General features: G+C 57.0%; 1 non-coding gene and 1 pseudogene across 1 annotated transcript; both read left to right on the top strand.

Moving 5' to 3' along the window:
- The first annotated feature begins 346 nt into the window (after positions 1 to 346).
- On the top strand, positions 347 to 14443 carry LOC136991629 (T-cell activation Rho GTPase-activating protein-like; annotated as a pseudogene).
- Positions 3664 to 3735, top strand: TRNAW-CCA (transfer RNA tryptophan (anticodon CCA)). Its single transcript has one exon. It is a non-coding gene; the product is annotated as a tRNA-Trp (tRNA).
- Positions 14444 to 15928: the final 1485 nt, after the last annotated feature.

Genomic DNA, 15928 nt, shown 5'->3' with positions numbered 1-15928 from the left:
TTAGCCCTTAAGGGCAGCACAAAAGACTACTGTGCAGTGATGGCCTTTGTGCATATATTACCGGGTAATGAGGAATGTGCTGGTGGTCCTCATGGACAGCACATCCCCACCACGCAGGGCACGCTCTGTGCCTGGGTGCTGCATGCCTCCAGCCTTGTGGTGCAAAGGCAGTGTGCCTGACTCCAGATCAGAGGGCTGTTTGGTCAACTCACATCAGTGTCAGGCTTGGTTAAGCATCTAGCACCAGCTGTATTGCCTCTGCTTTCCCGTGGGGCTAGTCTGTGTTAGGTGCAGGACTTTGCAAGGCACTGACAAACTGCAGCAAGGCCAATGCAAAGCCAAAAGGATGGTCAGGGGCCTCGAGCACATTGTGTACGAAGACAGCCTGCAGTGGCAGGGTGTGGAAAGCAGCTTTGCCAAAAAGAGCCCGGGGCTCCTGGAGAACAAGCTGAAGATGATTCAGCAGTGTACCCTTGTGACAAAGAAGGCCAACAGCATCCTGGGCTGCCTTAGGAAAGGTGCTGCCAGCAGGTGGAGGGAGGTGATCCTTCCCCTCTCCTCAGCACTGCTGAGGCCACGTATGGAGTGCTGGGTCCACTTTTGGTCTCCCAAGTGCAAGGAAGACACGGACCTAGTGGAGCGAGTCCAGTGGACGGCTGCTAAGATGATTAGGGGACTGGAGCATCTCTCATATGAGGAGAGGCGGAGAGAGCTGGGACTGTTCTGCCTGGAGAAGAGAAAGCGCAGAGTGGATCCTGTCAGTGTGTCTAAAGATCTGAAGGGAGGGTGTAAGGAAGACGGAGACTCTTCTCAGTGGTACCCAGTGACAGGACAAGAGGCAACAGGCACAAAATGAAATACAATGAATTCTGTTCAAACATAAGAAAAAAACTTTTTTTCTCTCTTTTTTTTTTTTTTTTATTGTAAGGGTGACTGAACACTGGGACAGGTTGCCCGGAAAAGTTTGGCAGTCTCTCTCCTTGGACCTATCTGCTGTAGACGACCCTAAGAGGGTTGGACTAGACATTCTCCAGAGGTGACTAGATGATCTCCAAGCTCAGGGATTCTGTGTTCAGATTTCTGTCTACAGCTATGTAATGAGTGGCTATAGAGTAGCTGCAATGAGACTCTTCTCAAAGGGATGAGGGGAACAAACAGAAATGCTATGGAAGAAAATTCCAATTAAATATAAGAAAACTTCAGCAGGAGGGTGACCTAGAATGGGGGCTGAGAGGGATGGGGACTCTTCATGCTTGGAGAAATTCAAAACTCAGCTTAATCAGGCCTTGAGCAATCTGATCCTTAGCTGATGTTGCAAATGATTGTACTTTGAGCTGGAGGTTGGACCACAAATCTCTTACAATCTTTTTTTTTTAATGCATTGACCAGTTCCGATTCTAACCCCCACATGTCAGCATCACCATGCCTCAGCAGGCTACATGTAGCCCACCAGGATGCCCAGGGACAGTGGTGCAATGGACAATGCACCTGACTATGGATCAGGAGATTGCAGGTTCGACTCCTTGCAGGCTCGACCCTTTCCTTTGCACAGCTTGGCCACAGTGGAAGTGATGGTGATAGTGCCCTGGTTTCTCCCTGGTGGCCACCATCGCCTGGTGCTTCTGCCAGCCTGCTGGCAGACAGCTGCGTCTTACCCACAGTCTTACCCACAGTAGAGGACAGCTCAGTCAGGGACCACTGCCTTTGAGACCATTACGTCTGATCTCACGGTGGACACACCTTAGAAGGATTGCAGGCTGTGTGCAAATGTGGGCAAATGCTAGTAGGAAGGGTGAGGCGCTAATGGAGGAGGGCAGGAGGGAGATAGGGATGGAGGGAGTGAGGAAGGAGAGGAGGAGGAGGCTTCAGCCAGGAGTTGCAAAGAGCAACCTGACAGATAACACAGTCTTCAGCACATAGAGGGGTCTTAGGGGACCCTGAGAGACCACAGAAGGCTGAGAATTGGTGCAGAAATAGTGTGGATGTTATAAACATCACAAATCCTGTTGTCTGTTGGAACAACCACCACTGGCTTCTACACAGTCCTGACCCAGTTGGGTCTGGGGTGTGGGAGTACCTGGTGCATCTCCTCAACACCAGGTAAGGGAAAGGGGTCATGCAAGAGGTGCCTCTGCTCAAGCTGCTGCTGCAGGTACAGGACAAAGATAGCAGATTGTGCTATCAGAGAGGACAAAGAGGAGAGCAGCAGGATTTTTGCAGGGACCCTGCAGCACCAGAGCACAAGCGTAGGAGAGAGGAGTGAGGGTGTGAGGAGGCAAGAGTCTCCCTCAGTGGTGGAGGCAGGAAGTCTTTGACATGTCCCAGGAGGCAGAGGGCACTTACAGGGAAGGGACTGGGTCTGGGTGCAGGTGAGGAGGAGGATGGTCCAACCTGGGCCAGCCCCATATGCCTGACCTCGTACACTGAGATAAGGCAGTGGGTGGCAATCGTTGGAGACTCCTTTTGGCATGGAACAGAGGCCCTGACTGCCAACCCATGCTCTGGGTCACTGGAATTGCTGCTTGACTGGCCCTGACCTGCAATGCTGGGCGGAGGAGACTACCAGGGCTGATCAGACTCTTCCCAGTTGGTGCACACTCACGTGGGCACCAGGGTCCTACTACTGCTGGTCCTGCACCTAACACAGGTTAGCTCAAAGGAAAAGCACAGGCAATACAATGGGAACCCAGTGCAGCCCCAAGCCTGACCCCGGTGTGATTCAGACACACAACCTTCTGATCTGGAGTGAAACGCGCTGCCCTTGTGCCACGAGGTCGAGGCAGAGGGATGCAGCGCCCAGGCAAGGACCACGGCCAGGGTGTTGGGGAAATGCCCTGCATGGGGCACCCTGATCAGGGTGATAGAGGGGACGGGTGGGTGCCAAGAGAGATGGTGGCCGAGGCCTGGGGTGTCCAGGTGGAGGATGGCCACCCAGGGCAGGATGGCATGGTGGCACAGGGGGCAACATGATCCTAGGGGACCTGGGCTGGCAGCTGAATCCATCCCATCCCATCTTGCCCCATGCAGCGGTCACATGTACTGCACAGGGTGGGAAGGCTGCAGCTATCCAAGCACTCACTGTTCCCACATGCTTAGCACGACCCTCCCTCCGCCTATGGCTGGCCTGCAGTCCCCCACCAGCATCTTCAGGACGCTGTGGCAGACACTAGCAATGCCTGGAGCAAGCAAACAACCCCTGTCCCTGGGAGAATCAGAGACCTCAGGGCAGCATGTCTCCTGTGGGGCCAGCAGGGTGCCTGCCCAGCACACCCTTGGCAAGAGAAGTCACGCACTGCCAGTGGGTGCCCAGCACCCACCTCAGACTCTGCTGAGGAATGGGGCCCTCAGCCCTTCTGTGTGGCCTGGCCTGAGGCATCAGCCTCCCACAGTCCCTAAGGAGGCCTCAGCCTGCGATGCCTTCAGCTTCCAGCCTCATCCCCTGAGAGCATGTTGCCCCCCTGCGCCACCACCCCATCCTGCCTTGGCCATCCATCCTCCACCTGGACACACCGGGCCATGGTGACCCTCTCCCTGGGCACCCACTCACCCCCTCCGCTGCCCTGCTAGGGGAGCACCAGCACACCCCTGGGGTGGTCCCCATGGAGAGCACATCCTCACCACCCAGGCCGTGGTCCATGCCTGGGCATTGCATCCCACTGCTCTGACCTCGTGGCGCAAAGGCAGCGCATCTGACTCCAGATCAGAAGGTTGTGTGTTCGAATCACACCGGGGTCAGGCTTGGGGCAGGACTGGGGGCTACCTGTGCTTTTCTGTTGTGCAGTTTTCCATTGTGGAGCTTGTCTATGTCACACGCAGGGTTTTGCAAGACACTGAGAAACTAGAGCAAGACCAAGACAAGACCTCAAAGATGGCTAGGGGCTGCAGCACATCATATGCTTAGGTAGCCTGAGAGATCTGGATTGGTTTAGCCTGCAGGATGGAAGATTAAGAAAGGATCTTAATTCTGCTTCCAGATTAGCAGTGGTGTTATTTGATGGTGGCTGGGCATTTTGCCCTTTTAGCAGGGCTCAGGTCTGCCATAAGGGCTGGAGGAACTCTTTCTTTCCCTTAGGGCAAGAAGCCATCCCACCTTTGCCCTGCAGAAGGCCCAACAGGTGGGACAAGAGCCAGGAGACGGAAGGCCTTTATGGAGAAAGCAGACCACCACCACCACCACCACCCCAAGGTAAAAATGTCAAGCCAGGCAGGAGTCAAACCTGCAGTCTCCTGATCCAGGCGTGTTATTCATTGCCCCACTGGCCCCAGCCCTTGGTCAACCTAGTGGCGCTGGCAGACTTGTCCCTCACTCTGTCTCATCCTCTAGGCTGTTAGTGAAGACATTAAACAATATAAAACCCCAAATCAGACACTGAGGTTGCCAAGCAGACTTCCAGCCATTAACCACCAACCTGGTGGACTAGCAAGTCTTCCACTCACCTTGTGATTCACTTTGTTCTCTCTGTTGCTGTAGTTTGCTGCAGTGATACTGTAGGAGACCATGTCAAGGGTCTTCTCAAAATCAAGAGAAATGGTGTTCCTTGGTCTCCCCTTGACCACTAAGGAAGTCACCTCTTCAAAGAAAGCAAGTGGGTTAGTGAGGAATGGTCTGCCTCTGGTGAATACATACTCATTGTTTTCAGTCATCTTCATGTCCTTCATGCATGCGGACATGGCTTTCAGGAGTATTTGTTCCATCATCTTCGTCTGACAACTGCAGTGAGGCTGACAGAACCATAGATCGTTCTTTTTGCCCTTATTGAAGATGGGTCAGATGCTGACCTTTCTCCCATCATCAGCAAACTCCTCCTATGGCCAAGATGAGGGCAGCACAAAACAGGGACAATACAAAAGGCACCTGGTGTTGAACCAAGCCTGACTCTGATGTGATTTGAACACACAACTTTCTGATCTGGAGTCAGACGTGCTGCCCTTGCACCACGAGGTCTGGGCAGAGGGGCACAGCACCCAGGCACAGACCGTGGTGTGGGCATTGGGGATGTGCTCTGCATGGGATCACCCAGGGGTGCCCTCATAACAGGGCCACGGGAGGTGGAGAGGATGGGGGCACCCTGTGAAGAGGGGGTGGACAAGTTCTGGCTGTAGAGTGCAGTCCAGGCTGCAGGATGAATGTGCAGGGTGGGATGGGGCTGAGGTGCAGAGAGACAGTGAGGGCTCAGGGTACATGGGCAATGCTGAAGAAGGGGGGATGATGGTGTCCTGGGTCAGGCCATGCAAAAGGGAGGTGTCCACATCTGCCACAGGGCCTGAGGCAGGCACCGGGCATCTGCCAGGTGAGTGGAGTCTCTCCCCAGGATGTGTTGGGCAGCCACCGCACCTGCCCCTCAGGGGACACACCTTGCTCAGCACCCTCTTTCCTCTGGCACTGGCCCCGTAGTGCTGTGCTGTGCAGTGCTAGAGTGTGCCATGACCCCGGGGGGGACAGATGGATGGTCTCCCTCAGGGGCCTCTGCATTGCATTTCTCACACCTACCCTTGCTGTCCTGCCTTATTTCAGCATAGTGGCCTGTTCCGGGAACTGCTTCTCCAAGACATTGGGACCCAGAAGGAGCAAAGTTGTTGGAGAGGGGAAAGCTGTCCCAGGCAAGGTCAGGTGATTAAAGGCAAATCTGTGCTACCCTTCACCTCCAGCCTGTTCTGGTGAGTCACAGGAAGCCCTGCTGCTGGGGGTGCCAGGCTGTTTGGGGGCCAAGGCCGCTGGTGCAAGAGCCAACCAAGCTGACCATGCATCAGGAGGGTGCAGGCTCGTTCCTGTGTGGCTCAGCCCGTTTCTGCCCACAGCAATGGTGGTGGTGGCACCTGCTTTCTGCATGGCCACTGGCCTGCCCTTTTTGTGCTGGGGCACAGACAAGAGCCCCCTGTTCAGCCATTGCCCCTCGACTAAGCCCAGCTCAGCTCTCCTCAAGTCCTGGCTTGTCATTCTGCTACTCATCTTCCCCACTCCTCTCAGGATTTGCAGATCAACCCTGAAAAGGCTCCCTGCACCCAAAGCCTGCACATCCCCAGCCAGTTCTTCCTTCCTTATCAGCACGGAGGTCTCTGCCAGAGAGCTGGGAGAAACACCAGGCAATGGTTGCCACCAAGGAGGAACCAGGGCACCGGACACCATCACTGTGCTGTCCACCATTGCCAGGTTGGGATGAGGAAAAGGTCGAGCCAGGCAGGAGTCAAACCTGCACTCTCCTGATCCGTACTCAGGTGCGTTATCCATTGCGCCACTGGCCCCAGCCCCTGGCCAGCCTGGTGGCCCTGGGGGGCTTTCCGTGGGCTGCCAGGGAGGGTTGGCAGTGAAGGTGGGGGAAGATGATCTCTCCCCTTGGCCATCTTTCCTGAATCCATCACGGCTACCCCTTCTCACCCATAGGGAGAGGGCTGCGCAGCAAGGGCTGCCACTGACCCCCAGCCCCTCAGACACACCGGTGTGTTGGCGGGATGTCTTACCTTTCCACAGCTCTGATTCATCGCCAATGCAGGCTTGGATCCAGGGCAGGATATCTGGAGTTGTGGTGCCCAGCTGTGGGGTGGGCTGAGCTCACAGGCTGTCTGTTTTTAATGACGCCCATCACCATCTCAGGGAGAGAGGTCCACCGCTGCCAGTCCGTTCCCAGTGCCCACCTCAGGCTGTGCTGCAGGAGGGGACCTGGCCCCTTGCCTGTGCCCAGCCCTCTGCCCTGCTCTGAGGCACTCTCCTCCCTTGCGGCATCCCTGCGCCTGGCCCTGCCCCTGTGGAGCAAGGAGCCTTGAGTCTGTCCGGACTCCTATGCTGTTTGGGCTGGTGCCACCCTGGCGTCGCAGAACGGGCTGAGAAACAATTGGCAATAAAATGGTAGAGACGTATGGGGAAAAGCAGACCCAGGAAAGGAGTTTGGATGTAGCTCAATTGAAGAACATATCAATGGGTCATGCCTCCGCCCACCAACAACCTAAAAACCCTGGGGAAAAGTGGGATCAGATGGCTGATCATCTGGCTAGAATAAATGTATGATACAATCTGGAGGCAGAATGGCTGGGGAAGTGGTTACACGGATGGCCAGGGCACACTGCGAGTTCGCAGTTATTTCAACAGGCTGCAAGGAGACGATGGCCTGTGACAAAATCATTGGCCAAACACGCTGTAGACTCATGCCTTTTTTGTCAAGCAGTGGTACAGTACGTGTCAAAAGGAGAACAGGTTGCTAGTCTCAGGGAAGGTCAACTACTCTGGGAAACCTGACAAGTAGATCAGTCCCTTAGAGCAAACACCTGAAGGCTGGAAATACATCCCTCCAGGAGCTGAAAGAAGTAACAGTGTATATGGACTTTGCACCTTCCTCATCGACCTCAAAGTAGTGGGATGGCAGAAAGATGTAACGGACTACTGAAACCACTGCTACACAAGAACGAATCTCTCAATTCCTCTGAGTCGGGATCCTGTTAGCAAGAAGTTTTAAGTCACCTAAATAAGTGACAACCCCCCACGGCAAGTCCCACAGATAAGAGGTTTGTGTCAGTAGCTACAAAAATTCCTGTCAAAAGAGAAGCAAAGCCTCATCTAAATCCTGGAGTTGAGGTCGTGCTTAAACAGTCAACTAGTGTGCATTGCGAGTTGGAATTTTATTTTTGTACTTTACCAAAGTCATTTTAGGGCACACGATTTGGACACAATTCACACCACACGCTCCAAGCTGCCTGGGGGTGCCAAGGCTGTGCCACAACGAGATGGCAATAACAGCCGGGCTTGCAATTTGCCAGGATCTGCAGGTGTCTTTCCTGGCCCTTCCCATGGATGCCCCTTTATGCTCCAGAACAAGTGTTTCCAGGCCCCTGAGGCAGCAGCGGAGGGGGCTGCAGTGGGCGGCTGGTGCATGTGGGGTGTCACCGGCACAGAGCCCGCTGCTGGAGCCGGGAGCTCCTCAGACACCAGCCCCATCTGCTGCCTTGCCCCAGACTGCACACGCGGAAATCCCGCGGGGTCGGAGGCGACGGAGGCTGGGAGACTCCCCCTTGCTGCCGCAGCACCGGCCCGCGCCCCCAGGGCTGCCCCCGTCCCGGCCGGCGCATCACAATGTGCCACAGTGTCACCACAGTGGCACCGCGGTGACCGCGGCCACGGCCAGCAGCGCGTGTCCCCCAGCGCGGCACTGTGCCGGCGTGCGGCCGTGCGGACAGAGGTGGCTCCCGGCCCGGCGTCGCCGCCGCCTCGGGGACACGCGTCCGGCCTCTCGCAGGCCTGCTCAGCGCCCGGCGCTGCCCGGCGCGGGACACGGCCGCACCGCAGCCGTCCGCCCGGCCTCGGCGCCATGGGCCAGGCCAGCTGCTGCGGCGCCCGGGGCGCTGCCGGCCCCGCTGCCGGCACGCGGGCACAGCCCGGGGCCCCCGGCCCCGCGCCTCCTGGCGCCCGCCGCCGCCTCTGGGGCCGCGCAGCCTCCCGGCCCCCGCCGCCGCTCGGCGCCTTCGTCTCCAGCAGCAGCCCCCAGCTCCTGCTCGCCCTCCGTGCGCAGGTGACGCGGCACCAGCGCACGCGCCGCAGGCACCTGCTGCTCTTCCCCCACGCGGTCGCCATCGCCAGCTTCAAGTAAGAGCAGCCATCGCAGCCCTCCTTCCTCCCCGACACCGCCTCGGCCTCCACCACCCGTCCCCAGGCACATTCCTCGCCCCAAGGGGTCCTGCGGGATCCATGAATGCACAAAGCATGTCTTTAATGAGGGGAGGTGCAAGGAGAACACGACAGGCTCCTGCTCTTGTCCTTCTCATCTGCACGCCTTCACCAAGCATCCCGCTGCTATCATTGCCCAGCAGCGACTTCTCCAAAGTCCTCTGCGTGTGTGCTGCGAAGGAGGCTCATTGCTGCTGCCCGCGGCTCAGGGCCACCGTTCCCATGGCTCTGCCCCTGGAAATGGCTCTCCCATGGGGGACAGCTTGGGTTGCCCCCACGGCGAACACCCACAGATGAGTCCCTGCTCTTCCTCCCGGCAGATGCGGCCCCACTTTCCGCCTGCAGCACCGCGTGCGGCTCAGCGAGCTCTGGGTGCTGTGCAGCGAGGAGGCGGCCGCGGCCAGGCCTGAGGACAAGGAGCAGGAGGAGGAGGAGGTCTTCGGCCTCAAGTGCAGCCGCACCCTCATCCTCGTCTGGCCCAGCAACCTCTGCGTGGTCACTTTTGGGTGAGTCTGGGCGACACCTGCCAGGGCCCTGCGCGAGCCCCTCTCCTGCCCCGCACGGCTCAGCCCTGGCCCTGGCACTCTGCCCACGGGGGCGAGAGCTGTTCGGGGCCAGCTCTGTCCCACGGAGGACGAGCAGCAGCAGCAGCAGCGTGGGCTGAGGCCGCTTCTTCTTTGCGCTGCAGGTCGCAGGAGGTGAAGCAGCTCTGGCTGGACACGATGCTCCGGTAAGCTCTGCCGGGGAACTCCACGTGCCGCCGTAGGGCTGAGAGCGGGCGAGTGCTCCAGGTGGAGCTGCACGCAGAAACACCGGAACGTCGCTGGGGAAAGGGGCACCCGCCGCCCAGGGCAGCTCCTGGGCACAGCGGCGGGACTTGCTCAGCCTCGCGGTCGCAGTCGCCACTGAGCCCAGGAGCTGTCACCGCAGCTCCTCGCCGGCAGGCGCGGGCACCCCGAGCCGCTGCCGTCCGTCCCCACGAGGAGGAGGCCCGTGGGCAGCAGGAGGCAGGGCGCCGCAGAGCGCTGCTCCCAGCCAGCGCTGCCACAGGCTCTCGGGCTTGGGGGTCCCTCGGCAGCGCGGGGCTGGCTGGCAGCAGAGAGCAGCGAGGGCTGGCGCTGACAGAGCTCTTGGCGTGCCCTTCCCTGTGCACAGGCAGAGCCCAGGAGCCCTGGGAGCCAGGCTCACCCGACTGCCCTCCCTGCGCCTCCTCACCGAGCTCGTCGGCTTCTGCCGTCCCGTAAGTGTCCTCACGCCGCCCGCCGCGCCCCGACAGCGCCTCGGCTTCCCCAAAGGCGCCCAAAGCTGGCCAGTTCCTCACGGTGCCTCTTTGCTCTCTCGCCTAGGAGGTGTCGCTGACGGCGGCGACCGTGGAGACGCTGATCTCGGCAGAGGTGAGCAGGGCTCCCTTTCCCTGCCCGCGCTGCCTGTGCACGCGCGCTAGCTCAGCCCCTGGGGCGGCTCCCCGGGGCGGGCAAAGGCAGCAAATGCCTCGTGCCAGGCAGAGCGCGGCAGGGCGCACCGTCCCCGCGGCCACGGGCAGAGCCCTCGTGCCGCGCTGGGGCTGCTGGGCACCGAAGCAGCAGCCTCCAGCCGTGCGGGGGCTGCGGGCTGCAGGGCCGCTTCGGGGGCGCTGGCTGCGCAGGAGCCTTTGCCACAGCCCCCGTGGCACAGAGGGGCAGCGTCGGGCCCGCACCTCCGGCCTCTCCTCCGCGGGCCTTGGGCGCCCTCCGCTTTGCCCGGGAGCCTCGCGCAGATGCCTGCGTCGCTGCAGCAACTCCCTCGCGGCCCCGGCTGCTGAGGGGCACCTCTGTGACCTTCACCCGTTTCTCGCAGCAGGCTGACGCCAAGAAATGCCCCCGCTCGGACCCTCCCGACGTGCAAGAGGGCCTTGGCCACTTGCCTGGTGAGTCTGAGAAAGAGACGGAGCAGCTGCCTTCTGACACGCTGCTTGTTCCCTCCCACCAGGCAAAACCTCTGCGCCTCTGCACAAGCTGGAGGAGACCCTGCAGCACAGGGCGCCGCACACACACAAGCGGCACCGTCCGGCTCTCTCCGCCGCATCTTCTACACTGAGTTTGGCTTTGCTTTTGCTTGCAGCAGAGGGAGCGAAGGCAAGAAGGCCGCTGATATCTTGGCCACTTGCTCGGCGAGGAGCCTCTGCCAGCGGGGACCGCCCAGGGCAGCTCGACTCTGGCCCCAGGGCGGCTCTCTTTGGCCAGCCTCTGGCAGTCGTCTGCGGGGAGGATGGTGGCCTGCCCCAGCCAGTGCAGGTAAGCAAGCCTGGGGACGGAGGCATCCTGGCTGCTCGTGCGAGGCCGCATGCCCAGCCCTTGTGCATGTCTGTGGTGTGACAGAAGTCACCTGAAGGAATCTTTCAGCAGCAGAAGCATCCAGGGCTTCAGTCGAGGACTGGCAATGAACATTATCGTTGGGTGAAAGATGCTCTTGTGAGAGTTTCCCCGCAGAGCTGGCTTTTCCAGCAGAGAGGCTTTTCTCTCTTGCAAGCAATCTCTGCCGGGCATCGAGGCTGGCTTGGGAAGGAGGGGATTCGAACATGGTGGCTTGAGGACTCCACTGAAGTCAGGGGGGTTCCCCAGGGCAAAAAGAGGGTGCATTAGGAAATAGCAGGTTCCTGCCAGTGCAATCTATGTGGAACAAGAAGGAGCTACTAAGCCAAGCAAAGCAGAGTGTGCCTGCAAGAACAAAACTGTCCCTTTCTTCCTGCAGGATCTCCTGGCTATACTGTACGAGAAAGGGCCTGCCACTGAGGGGATCTTCAGGAGAGCGGCCAGCGAGAAGGCCCGCAAGGAGCTGAAGGAGGTTCTGAACCAGGGCGAGAACGCTGACCTGGACAGCAAACCTGTGCACCTCTTGGCAGTGGTGCTGAAGGTGAAGTCCTCTGACTTTTAGCTCTCAGAGCACGTGGCTAACCTGCAAGGGCCCACCTGAGTGCCCACATTGACCTCAGTGGCACTCAAAGCTAAAACCCTACTGAAGCCAAACTCAGGGGTTCAGGCTGAGCACAGTTGGGCATTTTTCTTCTCAACTGGATTTTCAGTTCCCCTAGTTCCGCCCTGGATTCCCTGCATGCCCATGGCAAACTCACTTCCTCCACCTCCTCCTCACTGAGGACTACTGAGATGCAGGGCCAGACCAAAGGCTCAGATATGAGCTGGCTCCTGCTCCTGCACTCACACCACAGCACTTGGCACGTACTCACGCAGCCCCCTGCACTCTCAGTGCTCAGGAGCACCTTTGGGAGCAAGGAGCTCAAAGCAACCTGCCTCCAAGGGAGCCCAAGTCATGAGGATGCTCCCCCTCTGCTCACTGGTAGTGTCCAGAGCCTCATCTAAGTTCCTTGGCCTTGCAGGACTTCCTCCGAAATATCCCTTCCAAACTCCTCTCGGACAACCTCTATGACGAGTGGATGCTAGCGCTGGAGAAGCCAAGCCAGCAGGAGAAAATTGATGAACTGAAACGGTGAGTTTTGTAACCAGTGCCACCATTCTGGAGGGGCTGAGAGAGGCCAGGGACTTCTCTGGAAACTGGGAGTCTCATGTAAAAACCTGTTGTTTCTGTCAGCTTGCTATTGCTGCTGGGGGGGTTGGTTCTGAGGGCAAGTGGCACAGAAAAACACTTCTCTGGCAATAACATTTCCTCAAGGTGTTTAAGATTGCTCTACAAAACACGAGGAAGCATGATTTCTTGTGAGTTGAAATGAAACTTGCTCCAGTGAAGAAGGAGCAGCTCCTGCACCCTGCATTAATGTTACATTTTGTTTGTGTTCCCCAGGGTGGCTGACAACCTGCCCAGAGCAAACCTCCTCTTGCTCCAGCGCTTGCTCCCCGTGCTCCATCACATCAGTGAAAACGTGGAGACCAGCAGGATGGACGCCAGCAACCTGGCCATCTGCGTGGGGCCAAACCTGCTGAGCCCCGGCACGGACAACGGGCTCCCGCTGGCAGTGCTGAAGGAGCGCAATGACAAGGTCTCTTGAATTCACCCCCTCGCTACCGCCTTGGGGGCAGCTCTGCGCCATGCCCACAGAGACCCCTGCCCTTGCAAAAGCTCACCAAAGCAGCACCTCTGAACGCTGGGGGCACCCCTCACCGGCACTCTCTGCAACGGCACAGGCAAATCTCTAAATCCGTGGTTTTCTGTGGGCAGGTGACAGCACTGGTCGAGTTCCTAATAGACAACTGCCGAGCAATATTTGGGGAGCACATCGCCTTGCCCTTCAGCCCCTCGGCCGAGGAGTCACCGGAGCGCACACACAGCTCCACAGGTAGGGGGATGCACTGATGATTGTCCCCGGCCAGGGCTGCTGCTTTGCATTCTTTCACTGCATATCAGAAGACATCTGTGGCCATGCAGAGAGGTGCAGAGGGTTTAATATGGTATTGCAGCATTTGCCTCCTGGAATGCTTTCCAGGAGCTCAGAAGGACAACACTCACAAAACAACCCCCATGCCAGATGGTAAACGTCTGCACAGCTCTGCTCCTCCCCTAGCTGCTGCCTATGGCCTAGAACTGCACTCTCGCAGGACATTGCCCTCTCTGCCTCCTTAACTTCTCCTCTAGCTCGTCAGCAGGAAGGTTGTATTTGGTGAAGTGTGTGGTTGCACAGGGAAAGTCCCCTGGTATCTTCAGAGAGTACCTAAAAAGCACCTAACAGGCTCCTTCTCCCCACAGCACACCCAGGGGCTCCTCAGCACGACGGTTCTGCCTGCAACAGCCCAGAGGCAGGAGCTGAAGGCAGCACCCCTACATTGGAGACGGAGCAGCCCAACGGCAGGAGCAGCAGTCTCAGCAGACCATATCCAAAATGCGTCTCTGCCCCTTCCCTGAGTAATCTCAAAAATGACATCAGCAGGATGCAGAGGTGGTTCTCAGAGCCGGACCTGTCCTTGCACAACCGCTTTGAAGGCACAAGCAGGGAGCAGGAGCCAAGCAAAAGTGAGGGCAACTACGAAGGCACGAGCAGGGAGCAGGAGCCGAGCAAAAGTGAGGACAATTACGAAGGCACGAGCAGGGAGCAGGAGCTGAGTGAAAGTGAGGGCAATAACGAAGGCACGAGCAGGGAGCAGGAGCCGAGTGGAAGTGAGGACAAATGTGAAGGCATGAGCAGGGAGCAGGAGATGAGTGAAAGTGAGGACAATTTTGAAGGCATGAGCAGGGAGCAGGAGCCGAGCGAAAGTGAGGACAATTATGAAGGCACGTTCAGGGAGCAGGAGCCAAGTGAAAGTGAGGACAATTTTGAAGGCGTGAGCAAGGAGCAGGAGCCGAGCAAAAGTGAGGGCAATTACGAAGGCACGAGCAGGGAGCAGGAGCCGAGTGAAAGTGATGGCAATTATGAAGGCACGAGCAGGGAGCAGGAGCTGAGCAAAAGTGAGGGCAATTTCCCAGTTCTTCAGTAACAGCTAAGGCTGGAGAAGGAGGCACTTGATCAAACACCTTTCAAGATTGCCTTCACAATTATCACACAGCTCTCTATACCCAAAACATCCTCCAGCTGCTCCCTGCAGAGCTACTTTCCTCACCTCATGCCTCCGTCTTCACCTGCTCCACACTGCTTTCACCCTCTACTCCACAAAATAACTTTTAAAATAGGCCCCAGGCTTCTTCCACCGAGCGCACTGAGGACAGCAGCAGACACCTAGCAGAGCCATCGAAAAGCACTCCATGTCATGCCATTTGGCCAACTGCAGGAAAAGGTGCGCAAAAAGCCTCCCGAACTGGGCGCCTGGGAGCACATCCAGCAAGGAAAAGCATCCTATGTTTAAATAGCCTGTCTCTCCTCTGGGCACTCTCCAAAGTAAAGGTTGTAAAAACAATGTCTTGCCTATCCTTTGAAATATTTTACTTTCAATGGACAAAGAATAAGCTAGCTTTGCAGGAGCATTTTTTTCTTGAGAGGCTCTCCTGAAGTCGTCATCAGCTTGCGATGTCACATTCCTCCACCAGAAGAGGTGGGGCAGAGAGGCTTGTGTGTGACTCTGTACAAATAGATGTAAAAGTGCTGTCTATAACCTATTGTGTGTGAAAATTAGGCAGTGATTAATCAACAGTGTTGTATTTGTGTTCCAAAAAGGACAATTTCCAAGCTGGCAGCTCCAAAACTTGTCCCACCTTCCCTATGCTCTTGCCCAGCATTTACCAGAATTAAATATTATCATTCCCTACTCAAAATGGCAAGGACCAAGTCAAGATAGGACATTCCTTGGCACCTGATGGATGAGATGATGGAAAACTCTGCCAGAATCTGTATGATTCAATATGCACCTCAGAACCAAAACATCATGCAGCAATAAAGGCTTTAAAAAATGAAATGTTTGCTTTCTCATCTAGGGGACCAAGCTTCACGCCCATTTACAGTACATATAGGCATAGGGGATAAGGGATGTCAATAATAACCATGGCAATAAGATCTGCAAGATACAGAGAATTAACCAAGTGACCTTTGGCCCGAAATCCTGCTGAGGCTCTGTAGTGAGAACACCTGCAGAAGATCTGGCAAGGAGTCAGTGACTGGCAGAGTCCGTGGTAGCAGGCCCAGGGCTAGTCTGTGTTAGGTGCAGGACTTTGCAAGGCATTGACAAACTGCAGCAAGGCCAATGCAAAGCCAAAAGGATGGTCAGGGGCCTGGAGCACATTATGTATGAAGACAGCCTGCAGTGGCAGGGTGTGGAAAGCAGCTTTGCCAAAAAGGGCCAGGGGCTCCTGGAGAACAAGCTGAAGATGATTCAGCAGTGTACCCTTGTGACAAAGAAGGCCAACAGCATCCTGGGCTGCGTTAGGAAGGGTGTTGCCAGCAGGTGGAGGGAGGTGATCCTTCCCCTCTGCTCAGCACTGCTGAGGCCACGTATGGAGTGCTGCGCCCAGTTTTGGTCTCCCAAGTGCAAGGAAGACACGGACCTAGTGGAGCGAGTCCAGTGGACAGCTACTAAGATGATGAAGGGACTGGAGCATCTCTCATATGAGGAGAGGCGGAGAGAGCTGGGACTGTTCTGCCTGGAGAAGAGAAAGCGCAGAGTGGATCCTGTCAGTGTGTCTAAAGATCTGAAGGGAGGGTGTAAGGAAGACGGAGACTCTTCTCAGTGGTACCCAGTGACAGGACAAGAGGCAACAGGCACAAAATGAAATACAATGAATTCTGTTCAAACATAAGAAAAAAACTTTTTTTCTCTCTTTTTTTTTTTTTTTTTTTTATTGTAAGGGTGACTGAACACTGGGACAGGTTGCCCGGAAAAGTTTGGCAGTCTCTCTCCTTGG

Source organism: Apteryx mantelli, chromosome 3 (assembly GCF_036417845.1).
Source record: "Apteryx mantelli isolate bAptMan1 chromosome 3, bAptMan1.hap1, whole genome shotgun sequence".
Taxonomy (NCBI): Eukaryota; Metazoa; Chordata; class Aves; order Apterygiformes; family Apterygidae; genus Apteryx; species Apteryx mantelli.
The sequence above is the reverse complement of the archived record's forward strand: the minus strand, read 5'-3'. Positions and strand labels throughout refer to the sequence as shown.